This window comes from Haemaphysalis longicornis, unplaced genomic scaffold, assembly GCF_048455015.1.
Source record: "Haemaphysalis longicornis isolate Haplotype H1 unplaced genomic scaffold, Haemaphysalis longicornis Haplotype H1 scaffold_26, whole genome shotgun sequence".
NCBI classification, from domain to species: Eukaryota; Metazoa; Arthropoda; class Arachnida; order Ixodida; family Ixodidae; genus Haemaphysalis; species Haemaphysalis longicornis.
In genome coordinates, this window is record NW_027526319.1 from 277,313 (window position 1) to 286,220 (window position 8,908).

At 48.2% G+C, this 8,908-nt stretch overlaps 1 long non-coding RNA gene across 1 annotated transcript in view; it reads right to left on the bottom strand.

The window, feature by feature from the left end:
- Window positions 1–8,678, bottom strand: part of LOC144172772 (uncharacterized) — a 32,084-nt gene extending 23,406 nt beyond the window's left edge. Inside the window, exons 1-2 of the long non-coding RNA XR_013323099.1 lie at window positions 8,307–8,678; window positions 1,696–4,019 (exon numbers count right to left, since the gene is read on the bottom strand). This is a non-coding gene — a long non-coding RNA (uncharacterized LOC144172772). The remainder of the gene's footprint in view (window positions 1–1,695; window positions 4,020–8,306) is intronic.
- Between the last annotated feature and the right edge of the window lie 230 nt (window positions 8,679–8,908).

The window sequence follows — 8,908 nt, forward strand, 5'->3', positions numbered from 1 at the left end:
CCAAATTTAAGCGCAAATAGCTCGTTCAGCAAGCTTAAAATCTCTGCCTAAGTTTGCGTGTGCTTTTGCCGGCCTCAGCCAATGGCAGAGCTGGGCATGTGGCATCGTAGGTTCTGTGGCCGGAAATGAGCTAGTGGGTCGCATGGCCATTCCCTTGTTTTCTAATTATACAGCTTAGTTGAGCGAAGTTTACGTTAAATGTGGTGTCAGTAGGATTCTAACTAGGCGATCTTTCGAATAAACAAAACTTGTGTTTTGTCTGGATGGCCCCTTTATTACTACGTGATTTGTGAGTATTCACTATATCGGTTTAACGAGCACTGTAGGTGAGAATTTGGGTGCTTTCATCAAAACGCGAATCGCTTTCTGTATTCTTTAATATTATATGAAACTTCCATCCTAACGTTCCGAAGGGTAATGTGGCTCAAAGAAGTATTTTGTGTTGGCCAATATTGTGTGCTTTTGCAGTGTTATGTATGTTAAAACTGTGATCCATACGCTTGTAAAGACTGTTAGTAAGCGCTCTTTAAATGTAACATCATGCTTCCAGGACGAGGTAACCCGCTGCGGTGGCTCAGTGGCTAAGGCGCTGTGCTTCTGAGCACGGGGACGCGAATTCGATGGCCGGCCGCGGCGGCCGCTTTTCTGATGGAAGCGAAAAGCGAAAAATTGGCCGCGTATCTGCTCCTTTCGTTGCAAATGCCGTCAAAAGACGATAGTCTTTATCTTCTTTTGCCAAGTAAATGCCTCCCTTCGCTTTCCCGCTGACCTCTCATGTTGTTCCTCTTGCGTCGCGCTCCTCCCAAGGTAAAGACGCCAAAGGTTTGCTTAAATCATTTTAAATTTCCCGCGTTCCACTGCTTCAAACCGGGTGTCTCGATGCCAACGCTGCCGTACGGCGAAGATGCGCGTGAATCGAGGAGCCCTACTTCAACGTTTATAGAACCGCGTTTCCCTACTGCGCGTGCGTTGCAAGCAGAACGTGGAACCTATCTAGTGGAACCTTTCGTAACTGTTTTGGGTTGATTTGTTAAAATTCTGCCAGAAGCTATAGTGGCGCGGGCGACAGCAGGCGACGGCGGAGTGAATTTTTTTCTGCAGTTGATGAAGTATTTAATTTCGCAAAAGTGAAGCATGTAGGTTTTTTCATAAAGGAACAATGCAAATATCACCTCTGTATTAATTTGCTGTCTTATATTTGCGTAATGTCTTGTTCTTCTTCAACAATGTTGACAAGTGTGAACATTACACCGGACTTAGACGGGTAGATTTAGCTGTGACTATATAAGACTATTGCGCAGGCATTGTTTTACTTTGGCCGGGTGGCTGAATCGAGTCACAGACAGACAGACAGACAGACAGACATTCAGACAGACCAAAATTTCTGAGTTTAAGTAGCCCAGGAAAGAATATCGTATTTCAAAAGCCCGAGTGTACGAGATTTTGGCGTACGTTAAAGATCCCCAGGTGGCTAAGATTAATCTGGAGCCCTCCATTACGGCGCGCCTCATCGCCTAAGTTGCGTCGGAGCGTTCAACCCTACAAGAAATCAAAGCAATTCTAAAACGAGGTTTCACTTGGTTTAAGATAAGCCTAAAACGGGTGCTAATTTTAGTTCCAACACTCTCGATGCGGCATGATATCACCGAACTGTTCATGAACTGAAAGATGCATTCAAGGTATAGGAACCATCACCTGAGGATCAAGCGGCCGTCTCTGACGAATCCGCCGCTCTCCAGATTTTCGGGCTTGAAATATTTGTCATGAATCTTAATAAGATGGCCGCTCACTTTCGTTGGTCTTGAAAAGTACCCAGACCCAAGAGCACTTGGCGTCGTAGAATGGCACAGTTTGTCGGGTCCGTGTGGATGGAGGATGCTGAACTTCAGTTGGAGATTGAACGGCCACTCCTGAAACTGATCAATCAGCCCTTCGTGTAGTCTGAAGCAAAAACCAATGTCGCCGTCACCATAGAAAACGAGGCCCGCTGACACGTAGTAGCCACGAAGGTATACTGGCTCCCCTACGACCAAAACGCAGTCTTCCTTTGCTATTTGCTTTAGTGGCGCGTATTTCTCGAGTATCCACCTGTGCCGTGTTTTTGCTGCAACATTAAGGATTGAGAACATGAGGGCAGAAGAATTTCGGAAGAGATCGCTCGTTCGATCACACTGGGAATCAATCGCCACTGATATTCGATCAAGTACGTCCTTTGCTTTGCGGTTCCCGTCTTCCAGTGCTTCTATGTAAGCAGTATGTTCCGCAACCATCTCGGCTTTTGTTTCAGAGTGCTCGTCACTCACTGCTTCGCGGAATGCGGCGAAGTGCGCAGCAAGCTCAGTTTTTGTTTGCGTGTTGCCGGCTCGTATAACTTGTTTAAATGCGACCAACTGCGCAGCCAGCTCAGCCGCTGTTTTACGGTGCCCGTCACTCAAGGCTTCCAAGAATGCGTTGAGGTTCATTGCTAACTCAGCCCTTGTTTCCCGATGCCTTTCTTCCATTGCTTTTGTGAATGCGGCAAACTGCGTAGCAAACTCCGCCTTCATTTCGCGGTGCGATCCTTCTGTCGCTTTTCTGAATGCGGCAAACTGCGTAGCCAGCTCACCGTTTGTCTCGCGCTGCCCGTTCCTTATCGCTTCTCGGAATTCTGAAAAGAGCGTAGCCAGCTCAGCTGTTGTTTTACGATGCCCGTGTCCCATTGCTTCTATGAATGTACCGAAGTGTGAACCCAGCTCAGCCGTTGTTTTGCAGTGGCCGTCTCCGATTGCTTCTATCAATGTCTCGATGTGCGTTGTCAGTTCAGTCTTTGTTTCCTGATGGCTATCTTCAATTGTTTCTTTGAAGGCGGCAAACTGTGTGATTAGCTCAGCCGTTGTTCTATGGTAACCTTCTCCCATTGCTTCTCTGAACGCAGCAAACTGTGTGGTCAATTCAGCGGTTGTTGCACGAAGCTCTTCACTCATTGCTGCCCCGAATGCGGCGGACTGCGGAGCCAGCTCAGAGATTGTTTCACGGGGCAGGTCTTTCGTAACTTCTGTAGATGTGGCAGCCTCCGCAGCCTGCTCAGTTTTTGTTTCATGTGTACCGACTCCTGTCAATGCGTCTCTGAATGCAGAGAACTGCATTGCCAGCTCAGCCGCTGTTTTGCGACGCCCGCTTTCCATTGCTTCTATCAATGTGGCGAAGTGCTTCGTCAGTTCAGCCTTCGTTTTTTGGTGGCCGTCTCCAATTGCTTCTGTGAATTCGGTGAAGTGTGGGCTCAACTCAGCTTTTCGTTCCTTATTTCCGTCTTTTATCGTTTCTCCGAGTGCGTTCAACCGCATAGCCAGCTCGTCCTTTATTGCTGTTCTGAATTCGGCAAACTGCGTTGCCAGCTCAGCCTTTGCTTCACGGCGACCCTCTTCTATTGCCTTGCGCAATGTGGTAGCCGCTTCATTCGGGCCTATACCTAATTGCACCGCTTCTGATGGACTTTGAATCCGTGCTTTATGTCTTTCAACCATGCTGTTATTCAAACCCTGTTGGTTCACATCCGACTTGTGCACAAAATCACCAGGCTGATCTTTCCGTTCAGCCATATGAAGTCGTAGTTGCCTAAGGCTCTCTTGTAATTGCCTTTGTTTGGCGTTTCTCTTGTTGGTGTCGGCGTCGTTCGAAAGCGTTTCCGCCAGTGCGATGTTAAAAACTCGGCTGATTTCCTTTAGCTGGGCTTGAATCGAAGACAAAGCTGTTGGATTGAAGGTGGCTATTCGCAGACCCTGTTTCGTAAACTCGGCACGTGCGCTGAAAGTTTCTTGTCCTTGCGAGACAGTTTGATCCAGTTGGTCTGTAGCTGCAATGGATACTTTTGCGGCTCCACCGTGAGTTTCCAGATGCGCGCACACGTCGGTGGCGAGGATTCCAGCTGCACACTTGGAACATCTTACCAAGTGGTGCTCACAGTCGTGGTGAAAGTGCTTGGAAATATTTTCAGCAGCTGTGACGACATTGCAACCGTTGGCTTGATTCCAGCAGAAAACCTGCACAAAATAAAAATATTTGTGTGAGATAATTTAGCATTTACTATTTTTGCAATATTTTTATTTATGAAACATATTTTCATACGACGGGTATTTTCGAAACGAGGCCGCATTTGTTGTCGGCGCTGCAAAACAAGATCAACCTCTCACTGTGCCAGTATCATGTCTAAACGAGTCGATAATAGTGTTCACTTGTGCCTGTGGTGTTCTGCGGTGTCACTGGTGATATGCTGCTGCCGGCACCGAAGCCCGTAATTGGCACCCAGAACCGCGTCCCCGGATAGTTCATGTAGGAGTTTGAGCACTCTACCAAAACGCAGCTGTTTTTTTGTAGTGCCCTAAACTTACTATTTGCTAGGAGACGTGGCCATAGCAAGTTTTTAGTGTGGGGAAAGGCAAGAAGAAGCGAAAGAGAACCCAAACATTGCATGAGCTCCTATCAGCCACGCAGCGCCAATCTCGCAAACGCCGCGGAGAAGCGGCGGCAGGCTGTGCAGCGATCGCAAAGCTCGAGGTGCATTGGCAGCTGCCAGTATAGTGCCTAGATATATTCTAGGCTTTCTACTGCTAGCGACAGCGGCCGGTGGGAGGCGAAGGTGTTCGCGAGAGGGAGAACACAGGGAGAGACGTTGTGGAGTCACAACGTAATGCTGGCGGTCGGGCGCACAGATCCTGGCCACTTCCAAGAGGTTCTCCACAACCAAAAGTCTTACGCCATTCTGGCAAAAACGTTGTCTCGTCGGTCATCGACTAAAGAGACCGACGCTCTAAAGCATCTGCGTTAGCACTCGGCAACTGGAGCTTGAAGAATTTTGCTATACCGCGACGGCAATCCAAGGACAGGACGTGCGAAGAACCGACTCATTTCAAAAAATTTTACCGTATTTCTTGGCGGTGAAAGTTTTGATATGCCGTAATGTGTAAAATAAGCCCTCTGAATTTTCCACAATGTGAAAGTGATGCTATTCCACGCAGTGAATGGCAGCACCCATTGCGAGCTTAAAGCAAAGGGAGTCTAGATGAAGACATCAAGCTCAATTTTGAACTGTTACGCTCATGATTTTGATTCCAATGGTTTAGGTAGGTTATTTTTTGTCAGTTGTTACACCACTGTCCAGTTTATGCTGCTGCTGCTGCTCAGTAAACGTTCTTCAGCTTAGTTCTGTGTCTTCAAAAAAAATACAGGGTGTTTGTAATGCTGCCCAATGTCAGTATTTCTTTCCCTTTTTTGTCCAAACTGACATTGATGAGTGTCGTCGCAGTATGCAAGTTTTAAAGAGTTTTTAATGTGTTGTGCAAAAAAAATTGTGCATCTTAGTTAGTGACATGAGGGGTCTCAAACTCACATCAGTAAGCAAGCAAGCCACAGTCGAGAAGTTCAGCCCCGCATGGGAAGGTTGCAATGCAAGAAAGGCAGGGGGGAGGGGGGTGTAACAAATTGTCACCTAATGCTGCCGTTCGAACGAAACAAGTCCTTTCCCACCCATTGTAAATATGCTTGGTCATTTCTGTATGGAATTTGGTGTCACCATTCGAGAAACATATCAGTACTGATCTCCAGGATGACTAAAATCTAGGTACTGATATTTGTTTTACGGTGATCCTTTAATACATCAAAATGTCAAAATACACCATCTACCCGTGTGGAACCCTGATGAGGATGCGAGCATCGTGGCGGTTCCGTGTGGTTCCATTGTGTTGCCGTTATATTGAGTGATCTGGTTTTTACTAGCGCCAGAGGGAATTCCGCGTCCGGGTCCACACCGGTGGCAAAGGCACGCAAGTGCTGTTGTGTTATGCTGAGTAGGCGGTGGTTCTCGAGGCGCCGAAACTCGTCCATCATGTTCTTGTCGATGTTGTCTCCGTGGTAGAATGGCTAGTCTCAGTCAGCTTTGGTGAGGTAAAGGTTGTTGACATTGCTGCACCGGCTGAGAGCAATGTACACGCCCTCCTCTTAGCAGCTTTGTCTTCTCGTTCTTCTTCTTCTTCGGCGGTTCCCCTACGGGAAGATGACGACGGTGGTTGAACGCGAACCTATCTCGTGATGGATTTTTTGGTTGGCCAATCCCTAGGGGCATCCTGCCACAATCAGCATCAGAGGCGCTGCGGACGGGGCTGGTTGAGCTGCAAGGCGCGTGGCGCTTCCCGCCACAGCTTTCGCACAGGAAATTCAGCATCCCCCTCTAAAGTTTTCAGTTCGTCGTTTCCGTTGACGTTCAGCCTCGTGTGCCTTCGTTGTATCAGTAGCTTCTTGACGTAGTTTGAATGAGTCAAGGACATAGGGCGCGTTCGTAGCACTTACTCCTTTCCCGGATTTGTAGCACACGCTCCTGTCCGGGATTTGTAGCGTAGTGGGAAGAGCACCGCGTACCTCCCGTTGCGGCCAGAGAGCCGTGGGATCGAAACCGGGCGCCGCTAACTATTTCTTTTTTTTTATAGTGTAGTATGGCGGAGCTGTGGGTGTAAAAAGGAGAGTTGCGCATGCGCAGTGAGCGTGTAGACGGCGCCGCCATCAACGACGCAGGACCAGGCGAGCCTAAGAAATGCTCCGCATTTAAAATACGTAACCTGTTTGTTTTCATTTACTCTTGGAATTGCACGCTTTCGCTTATTTAGGTGCGAAACCCCTTAGGGGTTCTGGCTGGTGGAGTCTCCTGTAGTCTCATGTAGTCACGGTACTAAAACCCCTGTGCAGTCGTTTTGCAACGCCTCGCGCTGGAACGTAATGCGTACTAAACGAACACACCGGGACACTCGTTTTCCAACGCCTCGTGCTCCTTTTTAGCATACTTCATAGCATACCCGCCGCGGTGGCTCAGTGGTTAATGCGTTGCGCTGCTGAGCACGAGGTCGCGGGTTTGATTGCCGGTCGCGGCGGCCGCTTTTCTGATGGGGGCGAAAAGCAAAGACGCCCGTGTGCACGAGATTTCGGCGCACGTTAAAGATCCCCAGGTGGTCAAAATTAATCCGGAGCCCTCCGCTACGGCACGCCTCATCGCATGCGTTGCGTCGGCGCGTTAAACCCATCAATCAATCAATCAATCAATCAATCAATCAATCAATCAATCAATCAATCAATCAATCAATCAATCAATCAATCAATCAATCAACCTACTTCATAGCATGCTCCGGCGTGTTACACGGAGACAACTTACGGCCAGTTTGTGTCTCATTAAATTGCTTAAATCCGGTTCAACGCCAGAAACGACGCCCCCGCCTCAGAAAGCTCCCAATTGCTCCTCCCATCGGCGCTTCTCCGGCGCCCAATCAGCCCGCGCCGTGCCGCAATAGAGAAACTTACAATCTCTGAATACACTAATACACTAAATGCTTTGCCCTTCCCCAAGTTTCACGCTAGTGCAGATGGCCCAAGATTTATCAGGGACCTTTGCCTTGTATCTGCTTCCCATGGTAACCAACGGTGTCGGAGTCGTCGCCTGCACTGGTAATTGTGGAAATTTAATAATTCTTTACTATACCGGATGTCACCCTTCTTTAACCTTTTCTCGCTTTCTCTTCTCCTACCGCTGTTCGATATTGCTTTCCTGGTTTTTTTTAAACTTCCGTCGCCCAATGATGCCAATTAACACTCTTCTGTTCACTGCATGAATTACGCATTTTTTTGTGAATTCCGCGAGTTAAACCGCTCGGCTTTCGTTGTACTTGGCATGGAATGCTGCGCATTAAAATTGGACGATTAAATTTGCCGTCCCTGACACATAAATGCCTCTCTTTTCTTCCATCCCAAACTCGGACGCATTCTTTTGTTCATCTTGACCTTTCCACAATAAATAGGGTTAGGTTCGCTAAAGTCTATTAAGTGTTTTCGCAATCCAACAGCTCACGCGTCATATACTGGAAATTATTAGTCGCATTTTGGATGCCACCTCAAGGTATATGCTTGGGCGCGAGCCCTTTTTTAGTTTAGGGGAAAACATTCTTTCAAACGCGTTTGTTCAAGTTTCTCAACGCGAATATCAAGCACACCAAAATTTTCAATCATTAAAACACTGCCCAGTATTAGTTATGTGTCGATGTTTTACCTCAGTTATGCCGATCGTTTACTTTTCACTCAACAATGCGGACAAATACAAAGTATGGCACCAGATTTAGTAGTTTGGAAAGGTTTTGCGTATATGTTCTTCTTGATCAAGAATTCTATTACCTTTCAGGCGGTTCACTAAATAGAGGGGCAGACGTACAGGGAAGCCTACATTTCCGATGTTTAGTACCCCAAGAAAGACGATCGTCTTACAGAGTTCCCCGCTGTCTTGGTGAACGCCCTACCTGCTTTGCCATGATGCTTCTGGCCGGATGGTTTATCCATGCCACTTCCTCGTCCGAGCAGACGCCTCCGTCCAGCGGGCAAGCCAGCCGACCGCGTCGCCCACACTGCTCGTGGCACGGCTTGCAGAGGGAGTGGCCGCAAGGGAGGAAAGCTATGGCCTTGGGGACGAGCCCGCATGCACCGCAAACCCTTGTGGCTGGGAGCGGTTCTAGGAAGAAGAGCGGTCTCCGGTCGATTTCTTCTGAAAAGCCCACAAGGGTGTATTCACGGCCGCCTGGAGCCATGTGGCACGATGGAAGCAGCGCCCGACACCGAACGCTACCGCGTTCGTTCGCCGTCAGCGATGACAGAAGTGAAGCGGAATGTCGCTTCCCGACAGTCTGTCCCGCGTCGAGAGCTCGAGTCTATCTCGACGTTTATCGAGCTTCACGGTAAATGACCGTCTTCTGGAGATAAGAGTGTAGCAGTGTTTGTGCTTCTCCCGCAAAATCACTGTCAGTTTCAGATGTCCTTATTATCGTTCACCTCCTTATCTATTGGGGGTCAGCCCTTCAACAAAAATATGTAAGGAAGATACGCTCAGTGGTTTTTCTATTTGCAC